Below are 26,482 nucleotides of genomic sequence, written 5' to 3'. Positions count from 1 at the left end.
CATGCTTTACGGCTTAGAATCGGGACTTCAACGACGTTTTGAACGTCATGGAGCATATGAGATGTTCCAGGAGTTGAAGTTAATATTTCAAGCAAATGCCCGGATTGAGAGATATGAAGTCTCCAATAAGTTCTATAGCTGCAAGATGGAGGAGAACAGTTCTGTCAGTGAGCATATACTCAAAATGTCTGGGTATAATAATCACTTGATTCAATTGGGAGTTAATCTTCCGGATGATTGCGTCATCGACAGAATTCTCCAATCACTGCCACCAAGCTACAAGAGCTTCGTGATGAACTATAATATGCAAGGGATGAACAAGACTATTCCCGAGCTCTTCGCAATGCTGAAAGCTGCGGAGGTAGAAATCAAAAAGGAGCATCAAGTGTTGATGGTTAACAAAACCACTAGTTTCAAGAAAAAGGGCAAAGGAAAGAAGAAAGGGAACTTCAAGAAGAACAGCAAGCAAGTTGCTGCTCAAGATAAGAAACCCAAGTCTGGACCTAAGCCTGAAACTGAGTGCTTCTACTGCAAGCAGACTGGTCACTGGAAGCGGAACTGCCCCAAGTATTTGGCGGATAAGAAGGATGGCAAGGTGAACAAAGGTATATATGATATACATGTTATTGATGTGTACCTTACTAGAGCTCGCAGTAGCACCTGGGTATTTGATACTGGTTCTGTTGCTAATATTTGCAACTCGAAACAGGGACTACAGAATAAGCGGGCACTGGCAAAGGACGAGGTGACGATGCGCGTGGGAAACGGTTCCAAAGTCGATGTGATCGCGGTCGGCACGCTACCTCTACATCTACCTTCGGGATTAATATTAGACCTAAATAATTGTTATTTGGTGCCAGCGTTGAGCATGAACATTATATCTGGATCTTGTTTAATGCGAGACGGTTATTCATTTAAATCAGAGAATAATGGTTGTTCTATTTATATGAGTAATATCTTTTATGGTCATGCACCCTTGAAGAGTGGTCTATTCTTACTGAATCTCGATAGTAGTAATACACATATTCATAATGTTGAAACCAAAAGATGCAGAGTTGATAATGAAAGTGCAACTTATTTGTGGCACTGTCGTTTAGGTCATATCGGTGTAAAACGCATGAAGAAACTCCATACTAATGGACTTTTGGAACCACTTGATTATGAATCACTTGGTACTTGCGAACCGTGCCTCATGGGCAAGATGACTAAAACACCGTTCTCCGGTACTATGGAGAGAGCAACAGATTTGTTGGAAATCATACATACCGATGTATGTGGTCCGATGAATATTGAGGCTCGTGGCGGATATCGTTATTTTCTCACCTTCACAGATGATTTGAGCAGATATGGATATATCTACTTAATGAAGCATAAGTCTGAAACATTTGAAAAGTTCAAAGAATTTCAGAGTGAAGTTGAAAATCATCGTAACAAGAAAATAAAGTTTCTACGATCTGATCGTGGAGGAGAATATTTGAGTTACGAGTTTGGTGTACATTTGAAAAACTGTGGAATAGTTTCACAACTCACGCCACCCGGAACACCACAGCGCAATGGTGTGTCCGAACGTCGTAATCGTACTTTACTAGATATGGTGCGATCTATGATGTCTCTTACAGATTTACCGCTATCATTTTGGGGTTATGCTTTAGAGACGGCCGCATTCACGTTAAATAGGGCACCATCAAAATCCGTTGAGACGACGCCTTATGAACTATGGTTTGGCAAGAAACCAAAGTTGTCGTTTCTTAAAGTTTGGGGCTGCGATGCTTATGTGAAAAAGCTTCAACCTGATAAGCTCGAACCCAAATCGGAGAAATGTGTATTCATAGGATACCCAAAGGAAACTGTTGGGTACACCTTCTATCACAGATCCGAAGGCAAAACATTCGTTGCTAAGAATGGATCATTTCTAGAGAAGGAGTTTCTCTCGAAAGAAGTGAGTGGGAGGAAAGTAGAACTTGACGAGGTAACTGTACCTGCTCCCTTACTGGAGAGTAGTTCATCACAGAAAACTGTTTCAGTGACACCTACACCGGTTAGTGAGGAAGCCAATGATAATGATCATGAAACTTCAGATCAAGATACTACTGAACCACGTAGATCAACCAGAGTAAGATCCGCGCCAGAGTGGTACGGAAATCCTGTTCTGGAAGTCATGCTACTAGATCATGATGAACCTACGAACTATGAAGAAGCGATGGTGAGCCCAGATTCCGCAAAGTGGCTTGAAGCCATGAAATCTGAGATGGGATCCATGTATGAGAACAAAGTATGGACTTTGGTTGACTTGCCCGATGATCGGCAAGCAATTGAGAATAAATGGATCTTTAAGAAGAAGACTGACGCTGATGGTAATGTTACTGTCTACAAAGCTCGACTTGTCGCAAAAGGTTTTCGACAAGTTCAAGGGATTGACTACGATGAGACCTTCTCACCCGTAGCGATGCTTAAGTCCGTCCGAATCATGTTAGCGATTGCCGCATTTTATGATTATGAAATTTGGCAGATGGATGTCAAAACTGCATTCCTGAATGGATTTCTGGAAGAAGAGTTGTATATGATGCAACCAGAAGGTTTTGTCGATCCAAAGGGAGCTAACAAAGTGTGCAAGCTCCAGCGATCCATTTATGGACTGGTGCAAGCCTCTCGGAGTTGGAATAAACGTTTTGATAGTGTGATCAAAGCATTTGGTTTTATACAGACTTTCGGAGAAGCCTGTATTTACAAGAAAGTGAGTGGGAGCTCTGTAGCATTTCTGATATTATATGTGGATGACATATTACTGATTGGAAATGATATAGAATTTCTGGATAGCATAAAGGGATACTTGAATAAAAGTTTTTCAATGAAAGACCTCGGTGAAGCTGCTTACATATTAGGCATTAAGATCTATAGAGATAGATCAAGACGCTTAATTGGACTTTCACAAAGCACATACCTTGACAAAATTTTGAAGAAATTCAAAATGGATCAAGCGAAGAAAGGGTTCTTGCCTGTGTTACAAGGTGTGAAATTGAGTAAGACTCAATGCCCGACCACTGCAGAAGATAGAGAGAATATGAAAGATGTTCCCTATGCATCTGCCATAGGCTCTATCATGTATGCAATGCTGTGTACCAGACCTGATGTGTGCCTTGCTATAAGTTTAGCAGGGAGGTACCAAAGTAATCCAGGAGTGGATCACTGGACAGCGGTCAAGAACATCCTGAAATACCTGAAAAGGACTAAGGATATGTTTCTCGTATATGGAGGTGACAAAGAGCTCACCGTAAAAGGTTACGTTGATGCAAGCTTTGACACTGATCCGGACGATTCTAAATCGCAAACCGGATACGTGTTTACATTAAACGGTGGAGCTGTCAGTTGGTGCAGTTCTAAACAAAGCGTTGTAGCGGGATCTACATGTGAAGCGGAATACATAGCTGCTTCGGAAGCAGCAAATGAAGGAGTCTGGATGAAGGAGTTCATATCCGATCTAGGTGTCATACCTAGTGCATCGGGTCCAATGAAAATCTTTTGTGACAATACTGGTGCAATTGCCTTAGCAAAGGAATCCAGATTTCACAAAAGGACCAAACACATCAAGAGACGCTTCAACTCCATCCGGGATCTAGTCCAGGTGGGAGACATAGAGATTTGCAAGATACATACGGATCTGAATGTTGCAGACCCGTTGACTAAGCCTCTTCCACGAGCAAAACATGATCAGCACCAAGGCTCCATGGGTGTTAGAATCATTACAGTGTAATCTAGATTATTGACTCTAGTGCAAGTGGGAGACTGAAGGAAATATGCCCTAGAGGCAATAATAAAGTTATTATTTATTTCCTTATAATCATGATAAATGTTTATTATTCATGCTAGAATTGTATTTACCGGAAACATAATACATGTGTGAATACATAGACAAACAGAGTGTCACTAGTATGCCTCTACTTGACTAGCTCGTTAATCAAAGATGGTTATGTTTCCTAACCATGAACAATGAGTTGTTATTTGATTAACGAGGTCACATCATTAGTAGAATGATCTGATTGACATGACCCATTCCATTAGCTTAGCACCCGATCGTTTAGTATGTTGCTATTGCTTTCTTCATGACTTATACATGTTCCTATGACTATGAGATTATGCAACTCCCGTTTACCGGAGGAACACTTTGGGTACTACCAAACGTCACAACGTAACTGGGTGATTATAAAGGAGTACTACAGGTGTCTCCAATGGTCGATGTTGGGTTGGCGTATTTCGAGATTAGGATTTGTCACTCCGATTGTCGGAGAGGTATCTCTGGGCCCTCTCGGTAATACACATCACATAAGCCTTGCAAGCATTACAACTAATATGTTAGTTGTGAGATGATGTATTACGGAACGAGTAAAGAGACTTGCCGGTAACGAGATTGAACTAGGTATTGGATACCGACGATCGAATCTCGGGCAAGTAACATACCGATGACAAAGGGAACAACGTATGTTGTTATGCGGTCTGACCGATAAAGATCTTCGTAGAATATGTAGGAGCCAATATGGGCATCCAGGTCCCGCTATTGGTTATTGACCAGAGACGTGTCTCGGTCATGTCTACATTGTTCTCGAACCCGTAGGGTCCGCACGCTTAAGGTTACGATGACAGTTATATTATGAGTTTATGCATTTTGATGTACCGAAGGTTGTTCGGAGTCCCGGATGTGATCACGGACATGACGAGGAGTCTCGAAATGGTCGAGACGTAAAGATTGATATATTGGAAGCCTATATTTGGATATCGGAAGTGTTCCGGGTGAAATCGGGATTTTACCGGGTTACCGGGAGGTTACCGGAACCCCCCGGGAGCCATATGGGCCATCATGGGCCTTAGTGGAAAGGAGAAAGGGGCAGCCCAAGGGGGCTGCGCGCCTCCCCCCTTCCCCTAGTCCTATTAGGACTAGGAGAGGTGGCCGGCCACCCCTCTCCCTCTTTCCCCCTTGGGAATCCTAGTTGGAATAGGATTGGGGGGGGGGAGTCCTACTCCCGGTAGGAGTAGGACTCCTCCTGCGCCTCTCCCTCTTGGCCGGCGCACCCTCCCCCCTTGGCTCCTTTATATACGGAGGCAGGGGCACCTCTAAACACACAAGTTGACACAAGTTGATCCACGTGATCGATTCCTTAGCCGTGTGCGGTGCCCCCTGCCACCATATTCCTCGATAATACTGTAGCGGAGTTTAGGCGAAGCCCTGCTGCTGTAGTTCATCAAGATCGTCACCACACCGTCGTGCTGACGGAACTCTTCCCCGACACTTTGCTGGATCGGAGTCCGGGGATCGTCATCGAGCTGAACGTGTGCTCGAACTCGGAGGTGCCGTAGTTTCGGTGCTTGATCGGTTGGATCGTGAAGACGTACGACTACTTCCTCTACGTCGTGTCATCGCTTCCGCAGTCGGTCTGCGTTGGGTACGTAGACAACACTCTCCTCTCGTTGCTATGCATCACATGATCCTGTGTGCGCGTAGGAAATTTTTTGAAATTACTACGAAACCCAACATAATACCCAAAGGGTTTACTAGAGTCAATAATCTAGTTCACATCACTATGTGATTAATGCCCAAAGAGTGATCATGTTTTGCTTGTGAGAGAAGTTTAGTCTACGGGTCTGCAACATTCAGATCTGTATGTATTTCGCAAATTTCTATGTCTACAATGCTCTGCACGGATCTACTCTAGCTAATGTCTCCCACTTTAAATATGTATCCAGATCGAGACTTAGAGTCATCTAGATCGATGTCAAAAGCTTGCATCGACGTAACCCTTTACGACGAACTCTTTTATCACCTCCATAACCGAGAAATATTTCCTTAGTCCTCTAAGGATAATTTTGACTGCTGTCCAGTGATCTACTCCTAGATCACTATTGTACTCCCTTGCCAGAATCATGCTAAGGTATACAATAGGACTGGTAAACAGCATAGCATACTTTATAGAACCTATGACCGAGGCATAGGGAATGACTTTTCATTCTCTTTCTATTTTCTACTGTGGACAGGTTTTGAGTTTTTAATCAACTTCACACCTTGCAACACATGCAAGAACTCCTTTGACCGTTCCATTTTGAACTAGTTCAAAATCTTGTCAAGGTATGTACTCATTGAAAAAACTTATCAAGCGCCTTGATCTATATCTATAGATCTTGATGCTCAATGTGTAAGCAGCTTTATCGAGGTCTTTCTTTGAAAAACTCTTTTCAAACACTCCTTTATGCTTTCCAGAAAATTTTACATTATTTCCGATCAATAATATGTCATTCACCTTATCAGAAATGCTGTAGTGCTCCCACTCACTTTCTTGTAAATACAGACTTCACCACAAGTCTGTAAAAAACCATATTCTTTGATCACTTTATTAAAGGAAATATTCCAAATCTGAGATGCTTGCACCAGTCCATAGATGGATCGCTGGAGCTTGCTCACTTTGTTAGCACCATTAGGATCGACAAAACCTTATGGTTGCATCATATACAACTCTTGTTTAAGAAATCCATTAAGGAATGCAATTTTGACATCCATTTGCTAGATTTCATAAAATGCGACAACTGCTAACATGATTCAGACAGACTTTTAAGCATCGATACGAGTGAGAAACTCTCATCGTAGTCAACACCTTGAACTTGTCGAAAACATTTTTGTGACAATTCGAGCTTTGTAGATAGTAACACTACTATCAGTGTCCGTCTTCCTCTTGAATATCCATTTATTTTCAATGAATCACCGATCATCGGGCAAGTCAATCAAAGTCCATACTTTGTTCTCATACATGGATCCCATCTCAGATTTCATGGCCTCGAGCCATTTTTCGGAATCTGGGCTCATCATCGCTTCCTCATAGTTCGTAGGTTCGTCATGGTCTAGTAACATGACTTCTAGAACAAGATTACCATACCACTCTGGTGCGGACCGTACTCTGGTTGACCTACGAGGTTCGGTAGTAACTTGATCTGAAGTTTCATGATCATCATCATTAGCTTCCTCACTAATTGGTGTAGGAATCACTGGAACTGATTTATGTGATGAACTACTTTCCAATTCAGGAGAAGGTACAATTACCTCATCAAGTTCTACTTTCCTCCCACTCACTTCTTTTGAGAGAAACTCCTTCTCTAGAAAGGATCCATTCTTAGCAACAAAATATCTTGCCTTCGGATCTGTGATAGAAGGTATACCCAACAATTTCTTTTTGGGTATCCTATGAAGACGCACTACTCCGATTTGGGTTCGAACTTATCAGTTTGAAACTTTTTCACATAAGCATCGCAACCTCAAACATTAAGAAATGACAGCTTTGGTTTCTTGCCAAACCATAGTTCATACGGTGTCATCTCAACGGATTTAGATGGTGCCCTATTTAACGTGAATGCAGCTGTCTCTAATGCATAACCCCAAAATGATAGTGGTAAATCGGTAAGAGACATCATAAATCGCACCATATCTAGTAAAGTGCGATTACGATGTTCGGACACACCATTATGCTATGGTGTTCTAGGTGGCATGAGTTTGTGAAACTATTTCACATTGTATTAATTGAAGACCAAACTCGTAACTCAAATATTCGTCTCCGCGACCAGATCGTAGAAACTTTATTTTCTTGTTATGATGATTTTCCACTTCACTCTGAAATTCTTTGAACTTTTCAAATGTTTCAGACTTATGTTTCATCAAGTAGATATACCCATCTCTGCTCAAATCATCTGTGAAGGTCAGAAAATAATGATACCCACCACGCGCCTCAACACTCATCGGACCGCATACATCAGCATGTATTATTTCCAATAAGTCAGTTGCTCGCTCCATTGTTTCGGAGAACAGAGTCTTAGTCATCTTGCCCATGAGGCATGGTTCACAAGCATCAAGTGATTCATAATTAAGTGATTCCAAAAGTCCATCAGCATTGAGTTTCTTCATGCGCTTTACACCAATATGACCTAAACGGCTGTGCCACAAATAAGTTGCACTATCATTATTAACTTTGCATCTTTTGGCTTCAATATTATGAATATGTGTATCACTACGATGGAGATTCAATAAACCATTTATATTGAGTGTATGACCATAGAAGGTTTTATTCATGTTAATAGAACAACAATTATTCTTTAACTTAAATGAATAAACGTATTGCAATAAACATGATCCAATCATATACATGCTCAACGCAAACACCAAACAACATTTATTTTTGGTTCAACACTAATCCCGAAGGTAAAGGGAGTGTGTGATGGTGATCTTATCAACCTTGGAATCACTTCCAACACACATCATCACCTCGCCCTTAACTAGTCTCTGTTTATTTTGCAACTCCTGTTTGGAGTTACTACTCTTAGCAACTGAACCAGTATCGAATACCGAGGGGTTGCTATAAACACTAGTAAAGTACACATCAATAACATGTATATCCAATATACCTTTGTTTAGTATGCGATCCTTCTTATCTGCCAAGTATCTAGGGCAGTTCCACTTCCAGTGACCATTTCCTTTGCAGTAGAAGCACTCTGTTTCAGGCTTTGGTCTAGCTTTGGGCTTCTTCATGGGAGTGGAAACTTGCTTGCAATTATTTTTGAAGTTCCCTTTCTTTCCCTTTCCCTTTTACTTGAAACTAGTGGTCTTGTCAACAATGAACACTTGATGCTTTTCTTGATTTCTACCTTCGCTGATTTCAACATTGCGAAGAGCTTGGGAATTACTTTCGTCATCCCTTGCATATTATAGTTCATCACGAAGTTCCAGTAACGTGGTGATAGTGACTAGAGAACTTTGTCAATTACTATCTTATCTGGAATATTAACTCCCACTTAATTAAAGCAATTGTAGTACCCAGACAATCTGAACACATGCTCACTAGTTGAGCTATTCTCCTCCATCTTGTAGGCAAAGTACTGTCGAGGTCTCCTACCTCTCGACATGGGCATGAGTATGAAATACCAATTTCAACTCTTGGAACATCTCATATGCTCCATGTCGTTCAAAACATTTTTGATGTCCCGGTTCTAAGCCGTAAAGCATGGTGCACTAAACCATTAAGTAGTCATCATACCGAGCTTTGTCAAACGTTCATAACGTCTGCATTTGCTCCTGCAATAGTTCTGTCACCTAGTGGTGCACCAAGGACATAATACTTCTATGCAACATCGAGGATAATCCTCAGATCACGGATCCAATCCGCATCATTGCTACTATCATCTTTAAACTTCTCTTTTCTAGGAACATATCATAAATAAAGCGGGGAAGCTATACGCGAGCAATTGATCTACAACATAGATATGCAAATACTATCAGGACTAAGTTCATGATAATTTTAAGTTCAATTAATCATATTACTTAAGAACTCCCACTTAGATAGACATCCCTCTAGTCATCTAAATGATCACATGATCCATATCAACTAAACCATGTCTGATCATCACGTGAGATGGAGTAGTTTTCATTGGTGAACATCACTATGTTGATCATATCTACTATATGATTCATGCTCGACCTTTCGGTCTCAGTGTTTCGAGGCCATATCTGCATATGCTAGGCTCGTCAAGTTTAACCCGAGTATTCTGCATGTGCAAAACTGGCTTGCACCCGTTGTATGTGAACGTAGAGCTTATCACACTCGATCGTTATGTGGTGTCTCAGCACGAAGAGCTGTCGCAACGGTGCATACTCAGGGAGAACACTTGTACCTTGAAATTTAGTGAGAGATCATCTTATAATGCTACCGCCGAACTAAGCAAAATAAGATGCATAAAGGATAAACATCACATGCAATCAAAATATGTGACATGATATGGCCATGATTATCTTGCGCCATTGATCTCCATCTCCAAAGTACCGTCATGATCTCTATCGTCACCGACAAGACACCATGATCTCCATCATCTTGATCTCTATCAAGGTGTCATCATATGGTCGTCTCATCAACTATTTCTCTTGCAACTATTGCTATCGCATAGCGATAAAGTAAAGCAATTATTTGGCGCTTGCATCTTATGCAATAAAGAGACAACCATAAGGCTTCTGTCAGTTGCCGATAACTTCAAAAAAACATCATCATCTCATACAATAATTTATATCTCATCACGTCTTGACCATATCACATCACAACATGCCCTGCAAAAACAAGTTAGACGTCCTCTACTTTGTTGTTGCAAGTTTTACGTGGCTGCTACGGGCTGAGCAAGAACCGTTCTTACCTACGCATCAAAAAACCACAACGTAGAATAGTGATTGCTTTTTGATCTTCAGAAAGAACCCTGTTCATTGAAACCGATTCAACTAAAGTTGGAGAAACAGACACCCATGAGCCACCTGTGTGCGAAGCACGGCGGTAGAACCAGTCTCGCGTAAGCGTATGCGTAATGTCGGTCTGGGCCGCTTCATCCAACAATACCGCCGAATCAAGAATCAACTAGCAATGGCAAGCAATATGTATATACCCACGCCCACAACTCATTTGTATTCTACTCGTGCATATAACATCTACGCATAAACCTGGCTCGGATGCCACTGTTGGGGAACGTAGTAATTTCAAAAAAATTCCTACGCACACGCATGATCATGGTGATGCATAGCAACGAGAGAGAGGAGAGTATCATCCACGTACCCTCGTAGACCGAAAGCATAAGCATTATGACAACGCGGTTGTAACATTCCAAATATTCAATTTGGAATATTATACATTAGATCATCAATGCATATCATATTTCTTTTGCATTCTGGTTGATCCTAGAAGTTCTACGCAACTCAATGACCCACGGAGAGAGTTGGGGATTTTGATATTTTCAAATTTGAGTTCTCTCAAATTTTGAGAATAGGATCATTTGATTTTATTTATTTTATCAGCAATTATTTCTATTACAAAAATATGAGAGAGGGAATAAAATAACTTTCCCAAAATAAAGAAATATTGAGGATTTAATAATAAAATCAAATAAGATTTTATTTCGGAGTTTTTCGGTGTTTTATTTGAATTTAGGAAAAATGCGTTTTTCAAAAATTGCATTTAGGTCCTAAATAAATGTTCACCTTGTGAGGCTTGATTTTAGAAGCCCGTGGAAATTTATTTCGGAATTTTTGGAGTCCGTTTAGTATTTATTTTTCTTTTTCTTCCGAGCAGAATATTTAAAAAAAACCCGTGCCCGACTGGGCCAAGGGCCCAACCGAGCCAGGCCGGCCCAGCCGCTGCCGCCTCCCGCTCGAGCAGCCGCCGGACTCGGGAGGAGTCCGAGCCGGAGCCGCCTCGCCGCCGCCCGACCCCCTCCCCAAGTCAGCCCCTCCTCTCTTAAATACCGGACCCCCGCCGCCCTCACCTCACCCCGCCCCGCCCCGAGCCAGCCGCCGAGCCGCAGCCGCCCCGCCGCCTGCGCTGCTGCCGCCGCCGCCGTGCGCCGCACGCCGCCGCCGCGCACCACACACCGCCGCCGCTGCTGCGTCGCCCCGCCGCCCTGCATAGCCACCGCCGCCGCCGGAGCCCCGCCCCGCCCGCCGGAGTATCTCGCCGGAGGTATAGCCGCAAATTAAGAGGCACACGATTCACCATATTCAATTCACCCAGGAAATACCAAGATGTATCTGGATTTGAAGGATATTTTCTGGTGGACCGGAATGAAGAAGGATATAGCGGAGTATGTAGCCGTTTGTGATGTATGTCAGAGAGTAAAGGCAGAGCATCAGAAGCCAGCAGGATTGTTACACCATTGCCGATACCCGAATGGAAGTGGGATAAGCTAGGCATGGATTTTATCACGGGATTGCCCAGGACTCGTTCAGGCTATGACTCAATTTGGGTTGTAGTTGATCGATTGACGAAAGTAGCTCATTTCATCCCAGTAAAGACCACTTACACCAGTGCTAAGTTGGCAAAGATATACATGACCAGGATCGTATGTCTGCATGGAGTTCCAAGGAGTATCGTATCAGATAGAGGAACCCAGTTTACCTCAAAGTTCTGGAAGCAGTTGCACGAAACTTTGGGTACCATGCTAGAGTTCAGTACAACTTTTCATCCACAGATAGATGGACACACCGAGAGAGTAAACCAGATTCTGGAGGATATGCTGAGAGCTTGTGCGCTAGATTATGGATCTAGTTGGGACGATAATTTTCCATATGCAGAGTTCTCTTACAACAGCAGTTACAGAACCAGTTTAAAGATGGCCCCTTTCAAAGCCTTGTACGGAAGGAGGTGTAGGACACCGTTGTCATGGGACGAAGTTGGAGACCGTTAGTTGTTTGGTCCTGACTTGATTAAAGAGTCTGAATAGAAGGTGAAGTTGATTCGCGATAGGCTCAAGGTAGCCCAGTCTAGACAGAAAAGTTATGCAGATTCGAAACGCAAGGAGACAGTTTACGAAGTTGGAGATAGAGCTTATCTTCGAGTATCTCCACTTCGGGGAACAAAGCGTTTTGGAGTTAAAGGGAAGTTAGCGCCACGATTTGTTGGACCATATCGAGTTTTGGAACGTATGGGAGAAGTGGCCTACAAGTTGGAATTGCCCGAAGGATTGTCAGGAGTTCATGATGTGTTCCACGTTTCTCAGCTGAAGAAGTGTCACGCGGAGATGGCTGACATACCGTTGAGAGATACAGTGCCTTTGGAAACTATTCAGTTGGATAGCGATTTGACCTACGAGGAGAAACCAGTCAAGATTCTCAAGTTTGCCAGTCCAGTTACTCGCAGCAAGGTTATCAAGTTTTGCAAAGTTCAGTGGAGCCACCACTCAGAGGATGAAGCCACCTGGGAGCGAGAGGAAGATTTGTTCAAGGACCACCCTCACCTATTTTCTAGCCAACCCGAATCTCGAGGGCGAGATTCATCTTAAGGGGGGTAGGTTTGTAACATCCCAAATTTTCAATTTGGAATGTTATACATTAGATCATCAATGCATATCATATTTCTTTTGCATTCTGGTTGATCCTAGAAGTTCTATGCAACTCAATGACCCATGGAGAGAGCTGGGGATTTCGATATTTTCATATTTGAGTTCTCTCAACTTTTGAGAATAGGATCATTTGATTTTATTTATTTTATCATCAATTATTTCTATTACAAAAATATGAGAGAGGGAATAAAATGACTTTCCCAAAATAAAGAAATATTGAGGATTTAATAATAAAATCAAATAAGATTTTATTTCGGAGTTTTTCGGTGTTTTATTTGAATTTAGGAAAAATGCGTTTTTCAAAAATTGCATTTAGGTCCCAAATAAATGTTCAGCTTGTGAGGCTTGATTTTAGAAGCCCGTGGAAATTTATTTCGGAATTTTTGGAGTCCGTTTAGTATTTCTTTTTCTTTTTCTTCCGAGCGGAATATTTAAAAAAAAACCCGCGCCCGACTGGGCCAAGGGCCCAGCCGAGCAAGGCCGGCACAGCCGCCGCCGCCTCCCGCTCGAGCAGCCGCCGGACTCGGGAGGAGTCCGAGCCGGAGCCGCCTCGCCGCCGCCCGACCCCCTCCCCAAGTCAGCCCCCCTCTCTTAAATACCGGACCCCCGCCGCCCTCACCTCACCCCGCCCCGCCCCGAGCCAGCCGCCGAGCCGCAGCCGCCCCGCCGCCTGCGCTGCTGCCGCCGCCGTCGCGCGCCGCACGCCGCCGCCGCTGCTGCGTCGCCCCGCCGCCCTGCATAGCCACCGCCGCCGCCGGAGCCCCGCCCCGCCCGCGGAGTACCTCGCCGGAGGTATACCCGCCGCCGTTCGCCGTTTTCTTTTAAAAAACCGCCTCGGTTTTTTTTGAAACCCTAAATCGGTTTATTTTTTCTGGTTTATTTATTTAGTGAACGTTCACCGATCCGTTCGTTTTAGCGAACGTGTTCACCGGTTAGTTTCTGTTAACGGACGTCCGTTTGATAAACTGTTCGTCAGTTTTCTTTTCTCGGATTAAATCCGCGATTTTTCTGATCGCGATTCCTGATCCGAATTTCGTTTTAGTTTAACTTTTCGCTCGTTTATCGGAATCAGGCGATTCAAGTGCCTAGAGTTTCGTCTCGAAACCCTCTATCCGTTTAACCAACTTGAACAAGATTTTTCTACTGTAAAATTTGCCCTAGATCTAGATTGCTAGAACGAACTTGTTTTCTTTCGCCGTTTGTATTTTGTTGCTTCGTTTGATTTGATTCTTTTGCCAACCGGAGTTCTTAAGTTGAACCTTCTGGTTAGATCTCTTATTTGAGTTTTACCTGTGCATTAGATGAGTACTTATTGTATGCTCGTTTGTTTGTTTGCGATAGAGTATCCGGAGTGCGCCGCCTGTTACTTCGAATCGCTAGGTTTCCCGGATCATCAGCAAGGCAAGTAACACTTTGATCATACCTTTCTACTACCCAGTTTTATTGCATTAGATCAATCCTCACACATTGCATGATTAGGATCTAATTAAATTGTGGGATGGGAAGTAGATGAGGTAGTACCTATTACCTGTTTATTTTCAAACCTTTGGGAGTTACTTCTACGTTTGCTTCTTATGCCATGCTATGCTAGTAGACGTGGATTGGGTGAGTGAAATCCATGACAGATGTGAGATTGTTAATTAATGGTTTATCTAAGGTGGCAACTTAAACACACATCTGGGTGGATTGAGGCACCTGGGTATTCCAGGACTTGCCTGTTTTCTTTTGGACCGCCACCCAGGCTCAAAGGGATCATAAGACTATTCATACTAGAAACTTCCGTGTGCAGCCACAAGCTATTATGGGCTCTAGCATAGTTGACTAAGTTGTGCGAACTCTTACAGTGGTAGACTAGCAGATGTAGGGGATGTAGGTGGTACGGTCTACCCGATCGTAAGGTGCTAGCGCTTCTGAAAGACTATGTCTCGGTCATCCGTCTTCTCAAACACCCTGTAGTGCGAGAAACCAAACGGAGGCGATCGAGTCTTGTGGGGAAAAGTGCGCAAACCTCTGCAGAGTGTAACAAACTAATCATGATTAGCCGTGTCCCCGGTTATGGACATCTTGAGTATCTAGTACCTGGATTTTCATGTGAATCTCAACATGTTACTCTAAATTAATTTTGTTGGGTTATGTTTAATGATGATGCTTAATTGGGATTGAGAATGCTGTCAACCATTCTCAATGTTTAACAACTACCATGATAGTTAAATAAATTTATTCCTTTGAAGTAGGGAAAAATTGGCTTTACGCAAAAACTGTAACCATAGAGCTTTCCACCAGCCAAATATGCATATAGTATAGCTGTTTCATTCCATTACTCTCTATGTGTTACATTGCCAGCATATTCCATGTGCTGACCCGTTTTCGGGCTGCAACGTTAATGTTGCAGACTTTTCAGACGATGATTAAGGAGTTTTAGGTCGTGGTTCTATACTCAGTGATGCCGTTGGAGTTGATGGACTCACTTATCTTCCAAGCCTTCCGCTGTTATCGTTATTAGATGGCCTTAAGCCATATTTATTGTAATAAGTTCTCTTTTGAGACACTTGATGTAATAAGTGTGTGATTGCTACTCTGCTATAAATCCTCCGAGTACTGTGTGGTGTCAGCATTACTGATCCAGGGATGACACCGGAGCACAGAGATCAGACTGTTTGAGGTCTGGTCGCTACAGAGATGGTATCAGAGCACACGCTGACTGTAGGACACGACCACTAAGCTAAAAGACCTAGATCACTATTCACTCTCTCTTCTTTCTGACTTCTCATCTTTTCTACTCTTTAGGATGGCGGATGCAAGGAACAAGTTCACACAACCGGATGAAGATACACCCTTTGGACGACACTTGACGGAAGTCACTAGATACCTGAACATAGGAGTACCAAGCTTCACGGGAACCTACAACGCCACTTTACCTGAAGAAGAGTGCTGGATGATTCAAGTTCAAGTTCCAGGCAGGACGTTCATGCCAGTCACTGAGCCCATAGAGTTTTCATTTGATGCACCAACTTGGAGTGTAGGAAAGAGCATGGCAGCTCACATCGCCATGGGACGCATTGGAGAAGTCTACCGCAAGGATCTCAAGGATACTATCTACCAGATTTGTGGGCGCCGAGATGAACACTGGGAGATGATCAGCACCAGGAAGGATAGATCAATCGCAGCTTTTATCCAGGAGTTAAACCAGCACATTCGACGACAGGAGAACCAGATGTGCGCCGACATGATAGATCTGAAGAAGGCTAAGACAAGAATCAAGGAACTGGAGGAACAACTCAAGGCTACACGTAAAGATTATGAAGAAGAAATTGAATTATTGGTGGAGAAGAATGACGACCTAATCAAGAAGATTGGAATATTTATGGGAGGCCCTACGCCAGTAGATGAAGACGAAGAACCCCAGGAAATTAGCCCGGAAGACTACATCATCATCGACGGCACCGACTCGAAAGCAGATAGTAGCGATGATGACTATGTTGATGAAGCTGGAGCAGATATCATGGAGTCTGCAACCGAAGAATATTTCTAGTAGACCACCTCATCAGTAGTAGTAGTCCACCATGTAAATATAGTAGTCCGAGCACTTTTGCGATAGTCAGATCGATTGTATGCCCTTGTTTGATTGATTGAAGTGAATTGTTTGCTTTTGCCTCATGTGCATATGGGTAGTGTTTTCTCTTTAGACCCCCTCTATTCTTATATCTCATCTTTTCTAAACCCACAGATGCCTCCGAGACGTGACCCCGGATTTGCCTTTCCATCGGAGCTCACCCAGTTGATCCAGCAGCAGAACACATTGATGCAGTTGCTAGTCCAGAATCAGAATCAGGGGAACAACAACAACAACCCACCACCACCACCACCACCTGTTGACCACTTAGCCCGTTTTCTTAGGCTGAATCCGCCGGTGTTTTCCAGTAGCACCGAGCCGATAGTAGCAGATGATTGGCTCCACAAGATAGCTAGGGAGTTGACCATAGCAGGATGCACAGATGCGGAGAAGGTGAAGTTTGCCGCACATCAGCTAGAAGGACCCGCAGCATCATGGTGGGAGAATTTCACAGCCACTTTTCCTGTAGACACTGTCACATGGGACCATTTTCAGCAGGCTTTCCATACTGCCCATGTTTCATCAGGAGCTATGGCCATGAAGAAGCGTGAGTTTCGTAACTTGCGCCAAGGAGGACGGACAGCTGGCCAGTATGTGGAGGAATTTAGTAAGTTAGCACGTTATGCCCTAGATGACGTCGCTACAGATGCAGCTAAGCAAGAGAAGTTTCTGGAAGGACTGAATGATGAGTTGAGCATGCAGTTAATGGTGGCCACCTTCAACAACTACCAAGAGTTGGTAGATCGTGCACTTATGATTGAAGGGAAGCAGCAGCAAATTGAGAATCGTAAGAGGAAATATGGACAAGGAAAGTACAATTCAGGAGCTCAGTAGAAGCCACGTTTTACCCCTAGACCGGGAGGACATTTTCAGCATACTCATGGAGGAGGTAGCTCGCACAATCACAATGGCACCAAGATTGGTTATGGCAATGGAGGAAGCAACGGCCAGAACCGCACCAACCCCTCAACCCCAGCCAAGAAGGACCTAAGCCAAGTCACTTGCTTTAAGTGTTTGAAGACAGGACATTATGCCAATGAATGTCCTGAATTACAAAATGGAAACAATGGAAGTTCTGGGAAGAAGCCGAACCCTTTCAACAGGGGACAGGTGAACCACGTTAGCGTGGAGGAGGTTGAAGCTCAGCCCGATGCAGTAATAGGTAAGTTTTTGGTTAAGTCATTTACTGCACTAGTTCTTTTGATACTGGTGCATCGCATTCATACATCTCAAGGGGATTTGTGGATAAGTATAACCTACCAACCCAAGCCCTTAGGTCACCCATGTTAGTAACCTCGCCCGGAGCTGAGTATGTGGCTAGTCTATGGTGTGATCGGTTACCATTAAGGATTGGTAACTATGTTTTTCCCTCAGACCTAATAGTATTGGAATCTCAAGGATTGGACGTGATATTAGGCATGGATTGGTTATCAAAGTATGAAGGGAATATTGAATGTGCTAGTAAGTCAATTTTGCTTACTACTGCAAAAGGGAGAAGCATCAAGTATGTATCCCGGCATGTGCTGAAGAGGGCCCAAGTAAATTGCCTAACAGGAGTCGTGCAGGAGGAAGTACCAGTGGTAAGGGATTTCCCTGATGTATTTCCAGAAGAGTTGCCAGGCATGCCACCGGATAGAGATATTGAGTTCTTGATTGAGCTATTGCCAGGCACAAGGCGAATATCAAAGAGACCATATAGGATGCCAGCAAAGGATTTGGTGGAAATTAAGAAGCAGATTAAGGAGTTACTGGATAAGGGATATATTCGCCCAAGTTCTTCACCTTGGGGATCGCCAGTACTTCTAGTGGAGAAGAAGGATGGATCGTTAAGGATGGTTGTTGATTATCGAGGATTGAATGAAGTAACGATCAAGAAAAAGTACCCATTACCAATGATCAAATCTGTTTGATCGATTGCAAGGAGCTAAGGTATTTTCCAAGATCGATCTGCGATCAGGATACCACCAGTTGAAGATTCGAGAACGAGATATTCCGAAGACAGCTTTTACCACCAGGTATGGGCTGTATGAGTACATCGTTATGTCATTTGTTCTGACTAATGCACCTGCCTATTTTATGAACATGGTGAACAAAGTGTTTATGGAGTTTTTGGATAAGTTCGTCGTAGTGTTCATTGATGATATCCTGGTTTATTCGAGGAATGAAGAGGAACATAAGGAGCATTTGCGTTTGGTACTTGGAAAATCAGAGAACATCAACTATATGCCAAGTTCAGCAAATGTGAGTTTTGGTTGAAGGAAGTAGGATTCCTCGGACATGTTATATATGGTGAAGGTATAGCAGTAGATCCCACTAAAGTTGAAACCGTGATCAAGTGGGAAGCCCCAACAACAGTTGGGGAGATCCGGAGTTTTCTTGGACTCGCAGGATACTACCGGAGATTTATTGAGAATTTCTCAAAGATTGCGAAGCCTATGACTGAGTTATTAAAGAAGGATACCAAGTTCATATGGACATAGGAGTGTGAGGCTAGTTTCCAGGAGTTGAAGAAACGCTTAGTTACCTCACCAGTGTTGATTTTGCCAGACCAGACCAAGGATTATGAGGTGTATTGCGACGCTTCACGTCGAGGACTTGGAGCAGTGCTTATGCAGGAAGGGAGAGTTGTTTCATATGCCTCAAGACAACTAAAACCTCATGAGTTGAATTGTGCTACGCATGATTTGGAGTTAGCAGCCGTAGTGCATGCATTGAAAACATGGAGACATTTTCTCATAGGAAATCATTGTGAGGTGTACATGGATCATAAGAGTTTGAAGTACATTTTCACACAGAAGGAGTTAAATCTCAGACAAAGGAGATGGTTGGAGCTCATCAAAGATTATGACATGAAATTACATTATCACCCCGGAAAGGCTAATGTAGTAGCTGACGCATTAAGCCATAACAGCCATGTCAATATGTTAATGACGGGAGAAATACCCAAGGAGTTAGTAGAAAATCTTCATGAACTATGTTTGGAAATGGTTCCGAGAGGCTATGTAGCAGCATTGGAGATTCAGTCAACTTTGATGGATAGAATCAGGGAAGCTCAGAAAACTGACAAAGAGATTGCCACTATAAAGGAGAAACTGAGCAAAGGAAAAACTAAAGGATTTCGTGAGGATGAACACAACACCCTATGGTTTGAAGACCGCATTTACGTGCCCAATGACCCGGAGATCAGGAAGTTGATTTTGCAAGAGGCACATGATTCACCATATTCAATTCACCCAGGAAATACCAAGATGTATCTAGATTTTAAGGATATTTTCTGGTGGACCGGAATGAAGAAGGATATAGCGGAGTATGTAGCCGTTTGTGATGTATGTCAGAGAGTAAAGGAAGAGCATCAGAAGCCAGCAGGATTGTTACAACCATTGCCGATACCCGAATGGAAGTGGGATAAGCTTGGCATGGATTTTATCACGGGATTGCCCAGGACTCGTTCAGGCTATGACTCAATTTGGGTTGTAGTTGATCGACTGACGAAAGTAGCTCATTTCATCCCAGTAAAGACCACTTACACCAGTGCTAAGTTGGCAAAGATATACATGACCAGGATCGTATGTCTGCATGGAGTTTCAAGGAGTATCGTATTAGATAGAGGAACCCAGTTTACCTCAAAGTTCTGGAAGCAGTTGCACAAAACTTTAGGTACCAGGCTAGAGTTCAGTACAGCTTTTCATCCACAGACAGATGGACAGACCGAGAGAGTAAACCAGATTTTGGAGGATATGCTGAGAGCTTGTGCGCTAGATTATGGATCTAGTTGGGACGATAATTTTCCATATGCAGAGTTCTCTTACAACAACAGTTACCAAACCAGTTTAAAGATAGCCCCTTTCGAAGCCTTGTACGGAAGGAGGTGCAGGACGCCGTTGTCATGGGACGAAGTTGGAGACCGTCAGTTGTTTGGTCCTGACTTGATTAAAGAGTCTGAACAGAAGGTGAAGTTGATTCGTGATAGGCTCAAGGTAGCCTAGTCTAGACAGAAAAGTTATGCAGATTTGAAACACAAGGAGACCGTGTACGAAGTTGGAGATAGAGCTTATCTTTGAGTATCTCCACTTCGGGGAACAAAGCGTTTTGGAGTTAAAGGGAAGTTAGCACCACGATTTGTAGGACCATATCGAGTTTTGGAACATATGGGAGAAGTGGCCTACAAGTTGGAATTGCCCGAAGGATTGTTAGGAGTTCATGATGTGTTCCACGTTTCTCAGCTGAAGAAGTGTCACGCGGAGATGGATGACATACCGTTGAGAGATACAATACCTTTGGAAACTATTCAGTTGGATAGCAATAAAGTAAAGCAATTATTTGGCGCTTGCATCTTATGCAATAAAGAGACAACCATAAGGCTTCTGTCAGTTGCCGATAACTTCAAAAAAACATGATCATCTCATACAACAATTTATATCTCATCATGTCTTGACCATATCACATCACAACATGCCCTGCAAAAACAAGTTAGACGTCCTCTACTTTGTTGTTGCAAGTTTTACGTGGCTGCTACGGGCTGAGCAAGAACCGTTCTTACCTACGCATCAAAAAACCACAACGTAGAATAGTGATTGCTTTTTGATCTTCAGAAAGAACCCTGTTCATTGAAACCGATTCAACTAAAGTTGGAGAAACAGACACCCATGAGCCACCTGTGTGCGAAGCACGGCGGTAGAACCAGTCTCGCGTAAGCGTACGCGTAATGTCGGTCTGGGCCGCATCATCCAACAATACCGCCGTATCAAGAATCAACTAGCAATGGCAAGCAATATGTATATACCCACGCCCACAACTCCTTTGTATTCTACTCGTGCATATAACATCTACGCATAAACCTGGCTCGGATGCCACTGTTGGGGAACGTAGTAATTTCAAAAAAATTCCTACGCACACGCATGATCATGGTGATGCATAGCAACGAGAGAGAGGAGAGTATCGTCCACGTACCCTCGTAGACTGAAAGCATAAGCATTATGACAACGCGGTTGTAACATTCCAAATTTTCAATTTGGAATATTATACATTAGATCATCAATGCATATCATATTTCTTTTGCATTCTGGTTGATCCTAGAAGTTCTACGCAACTCAATGGCCCACGGAGAGAGTTGGGGATTTCGATATTTTCAAATTTGAGTTCTCTCAAATTTTGAGAATAGGATCATTTGATTTTATTTATTTTATCATCAATTATTTCTATTACAAAAGTATGAGAGAGGGAATAAAATGACTTTCCCAAAATAAAGAAATATTGAGGATTTAATAATAAAATCAAATAAGATTTTATTTCGGAGTTTTTCGGTGTTTTATTTGAATTTAGGACAAATGCATTTTTCAAAAATTGCATTTAGGTCCCAAATAAATGTTCACCTTGTGAGGCTTGATTTTAGAAGCCCGTGGAAATTTATTTCGGAATTTTTGGACTCCGTTTAGTATTTATTTTTCTTTTTCTTCCGAGCAGAATATTAAAAAAAACCCGTGCCCGACTAGGCCAAGGGCCCAGCCGAGCCAGGCCGACCCAGCCGCTGCCGCCTCCCGCTCGAGTAGCCGCCGGACTCGGGAGGAGTCTGAGCCAGAGCCGCCTCACCACCGCCCGACCCCCTCCCCAAGTCAGCCCCCCCTCTCTTAAATACCGGACCCCCGCCGCCCTCACCTCACCCCGCCCCGCCCCGAGCCAGCCGCCGAGCCGCAGCCGCCCCGCCGCCTGCGCTGCTGCCACCGCCGCCGCTGGTGCGTCGCCCCGCCGCCCCGCATAGCCACCTCCGCCGCCGGAGCCCCGCCCTGCCCGCCGGAGTACCTCGCCGGAGGTATATCCGCAAATTAAGAGGCACACGATTCACCATATTCAATTCACCTAGGAAATACCAAGATGTATCTGGATTTGAAGGATATTTTCTGGTGGACCGGAATGAAGAAGGATATAGCGGAGTATGTAGCCGTTTGTGATGTATGTCAGAGAGTAAAGGCAGAGCATCAGAAGCCAGCAGGATTGTTACACCATTGCCGATACCCGAATGGAAGTGGGATAAGCTAGGCATGGATTTTATCACGGGATTCCCCAGGACTCGTTCAGGCTATGACTCAATTTGGGTTGTAGTTGATCGATTGATGAAAGTAGCTCATTTCATCCCAGTAAAGACCACTTACACCAGTGCTAAGTTGGCAAAGATATACATGACCAGGATCGTATGTCTGCATGGAGTTCCAAGGAGTATCATATCAGATAGAGGAACCCAGTTTACCTCAAAGTACTGGAAGCAGTTGCATGAAACTTTGGGTACCATGCTAGAGTTCAGTACAGCTTTTCATCCACAGAGAGATGGACACACCGAGAGAGTAAACCAGATTCTGGAGGATATGCTGAGAGCTTGTGCGCTAGATTATGGATCTAGTTGGGACGATAATTTTCCATATGCAGAGTTCTCTTACAACAACAATTACCAAACCAGTTTAAAGATGGCCCCTTTTGAAGCCTTGTACGGAAGGAGGTGCAGGACACCGTTGTCATGGGACGAAGTTGAAGACCGTCAGTTGTTTGGTCCTGACTTGATTAAAGAGTCTGAACAGAAGGTGAAGTTGATTCGTGATAGGCTCAAGGTAGCCCAGTCTAGACAGAAAAGTTATGCAGATTCGAAACGCAAGGAGACAGTTTAAGAAGTTGGAGATAGAGCTTATCTACGAGTATCTCCACTTCGGGGAACAAAGCGTTTTGGAGTTAAAGGGAAGTAGCGCCACGATTTGTAGGACGATATCGAGTTTTGGAACGTATGGGAGAAGTGGCCTACAAGTTGGAATTGCCCGAAGGATTGTCAGGAGTTCATGATGTGTTCCACGTTTCTCATCTGAAGAAGTGTCACACGGAGATGGCTGACATACCATTGAGAGATACAGTGCCTTTGGAAACTATTCAGTTGGATAGCGATTTGACCTACGAGGAGAAACCAGTCAAGATTCTCGAGTTTGCCAGTCGAGTTACTCGCAGCAAGGTTATCAAGTTTTGCAAAGTTCAGTGGAGCCACCACTCGGAGGATGAAGCCACCTTGGAGCGAGAGGAAGATTTGTTCAAGGACCACCCTCACCTATTTTCTAGCCAACCCGAATCTCGAGGGCGAGATTCATCTTAAGGGGGGTAGGTTTGTAACATCCCAAATTTTCAATTTGGAATGTTATACATTAGATCATCAATGCATATCATATTTCTTTTGCATTCTGGTTGATCTAGAAGTTCTACGCAACTCAATGACCAATGGAGAGAGTTGGGGATTTTGATATTTTCATATTTGAGTTCTCTCAAATTTTGAGAATAGGATCATTTGATTTTATTTATTTTATCATCAATTATTTCTATTACAAAAATATGAGAGAGGGAATAAAATGACTTTCCCAAAATAAAGAAATATTGAGGATTTAATAATAAAATCAAATAAGATTTTATTTCGGAGTTTTTCGGTGTTTAATTTGAATTTAGGAAAAATGCGTTTTTCAAAAATTGCATTTAGGTCCCAAATAAATGTTCACCTTGTGAGGCTTGATTTTAGAAGCCCGTGGAAATTTATTTCGGAATTTTTGGAGTCCGTTTAGTATTTCTTTTTCTTTTTCTTCCGAGCGGAATATTTTAAAAAAAAACCGCGCCCGACTGGGCCGAGGGCCCAGCCGAGCCAGGCCGGCCCAGCCGCCGCCGCCTCCCGCTCGAGCAGCCGCCGGACTCAGGAGGAGTCCGAGCCGGAGCCGCCTCGCCGCCGCCCGACCCCGTCCCCAAGTCAGTCCCCCCCTCTTAAATATCGGACCCCCGCCGCCCTCACCTCACCCCGCCCCGCCCCGAGCCAGCCGCCGAGCCGCAGCCGCCCCGCCGCCTGCGCTGCTGCCGCCGCCGTCGCGCGCCGCACGCCGCCGCCGCTGCTGCGTCGCTCCGCCGCCCCGCATAGCCACCGCCGCCGCCGGATCCCCGCCCCGTCCGCCGTAATACCTCGCCGGAGGTATACTCGCCGCCGTTCGCCGTTCGGTTTTTAAAAAAAAACGCCTCGGTTTTTTTTCGAAACCCTAGATCGGTTTCTTTTTTCTGGTTTATTTATTTAGTGAACTTTCACCGATCCGTTCGTTTTAGCGAACGTGTTCACCGGTTAGTTTCTGTTAACGGACGTCCGTTTGATAAACTGTTTGTCAGTTTTCTTTTCTCGGATTAAATCCGCGATTTTTCTGATCGTGATTCCTGAGCCGATTTTCGTTTTAGTTTAACTTTTCGCTCGTTTATCGGAATCAGGCGATTCAAGTGCCTAGAGTTTCGTCTCGGAACCCTCTATCCGTTTAACCAACTTGAACAAGATTTTTCTACTGTAAAATTTGCCCTAGATCCAGATTGCTAGAACGAAGTTGTTTTCTTTCGCCGTTTGTCTTTCGTTGCTTCGTTCGATTTGATTCTTTTTGCCAACCGGAGTTCTTAAGTTGAACCTTCTGGTTAGATCTCTTATTTGAGTTTTACCTGTGCATTAGATGAGTACTTATTGTATGCTCGTTTGTTTATTTGCGATAGAGTATCCGGAGTGCGCCGCCTGTTACTTCGAATCGCTAGGTTTCCCGGATCATCAGCAAGGCAAGTAGCACTTTGATCACACCTTTCTACTACCCAGTTTTATTGCATTAGATCAATCCTCACACATTGCATGATTAGGATCTAATTAAATTGTGGGATGGGAAGTAGATGAGGTAGTACCTATTACCTGTTTATTTTCAAACCTTTGGGAGTTACTTCTACGTTTGCTTATTATGCCATGCTATGCTAGTAGACGTGGATTGGGTGAGTGATATCCATGACAGATGTGAGATTGTTAATTAATGGTTTATCTAAGGTGGCAACTTAAACACACATCTGGGTGGATTGAGGCACCTGGGTATTCCAGGACTTGCCTGTTTTCTTTTGGACCGCCACCCAGGCTCAAAGGGATCATAAGACTATTCATACTAGAAACTTCCATGTGCAGCCACAAGCTATTATGGGCTCTAGCATAGTTGACTAAGTTGTGCGAACTCTTACAGTGGTAGACTAGCAGATGTAGGGGATGTAGGTGGTACGGTCTACCCGATCATAAGGTGCTAGCGCTTCTAAAAGACTATGTCTCGGTCATCCGTCTTCTCAAACACCTTGTAGTGCGAGAAACCAAACGGAGGCGATCGAGTCTTATGGGGAAAAGTGCGCAAACATCTGCAGAGTGTAACAAACTAATCATGATTAGCCGTGTCCCCGGTTATGGACATCTTGAGTATCTAGTACCTGGATTTTCATGTGAATCTCAACATGTTACTCTAAATTAATTTTGTTGGGTTATGTTTAATGATGATGCTTAATTGGGATTGAGAATGCTGTCAACCATTCTCAATGTTTAACAACTACCATGTTAGTTAAATAAATTTATTCCTTTGAAGTAGGGAAAAATTGGCTTTACGCAAAAACTGCAACCATAGAGCTTTCCACCAGCCAAATATGCATATAGTATAGCGGTTTCATTCCATTACTCTCTATGTGTTACATTGCCAGCATATTCCATGTGCTGACCCATTTTCGGGCTGCAACGTTAATGTTGCAGACTTTTCAGACGATGATTAAGGAGTTTTAGGTCGTGGTTCTATACTCAGTGATGCCATTGGAGTTGATGGACTCATTTATCTTCCAAGCCTTCCGCTGTTATCGTTATTAGATGGCCTTAAGCCATATTTATTGTAATAAGTTCTCTTTTGAGACACTCGATGTAATAAGTGTGTGATTGCTACTCTGCTATAAATCCTCCGAGTACTGTGTGGTGTCAGCATTACTGATCCAGGGATGACACCGGAGCACAGAGATCAGACTGTTTGAGGTCTGGTCGCTACAGAGATGGTATCAGAGCACACGCTGACTGTAGGACACGACTACTAAGCTAAAAGACCTAGATCACTATTCACTCTCTCTTCTTTTCTGACTTCTCATCTTTTCTACTCT

Source organism: Triticum aestivum, chromosome 4A, assembly GCF_018294505.1.
Source record: "Triticum aestivum cultivar Chinese Spring chromosome 4A, IWGSC CS RefSeq v2.1, whole genome shotgun sequence".
NCBI lineage: Eukaryota > Viridiplantae > Streptophyta > Magnoliopsida > Poales > Poaceae > Triticum > Triticum aestivum.
This window is presented reverse-complemented; position numbering follows the sequence as displayed.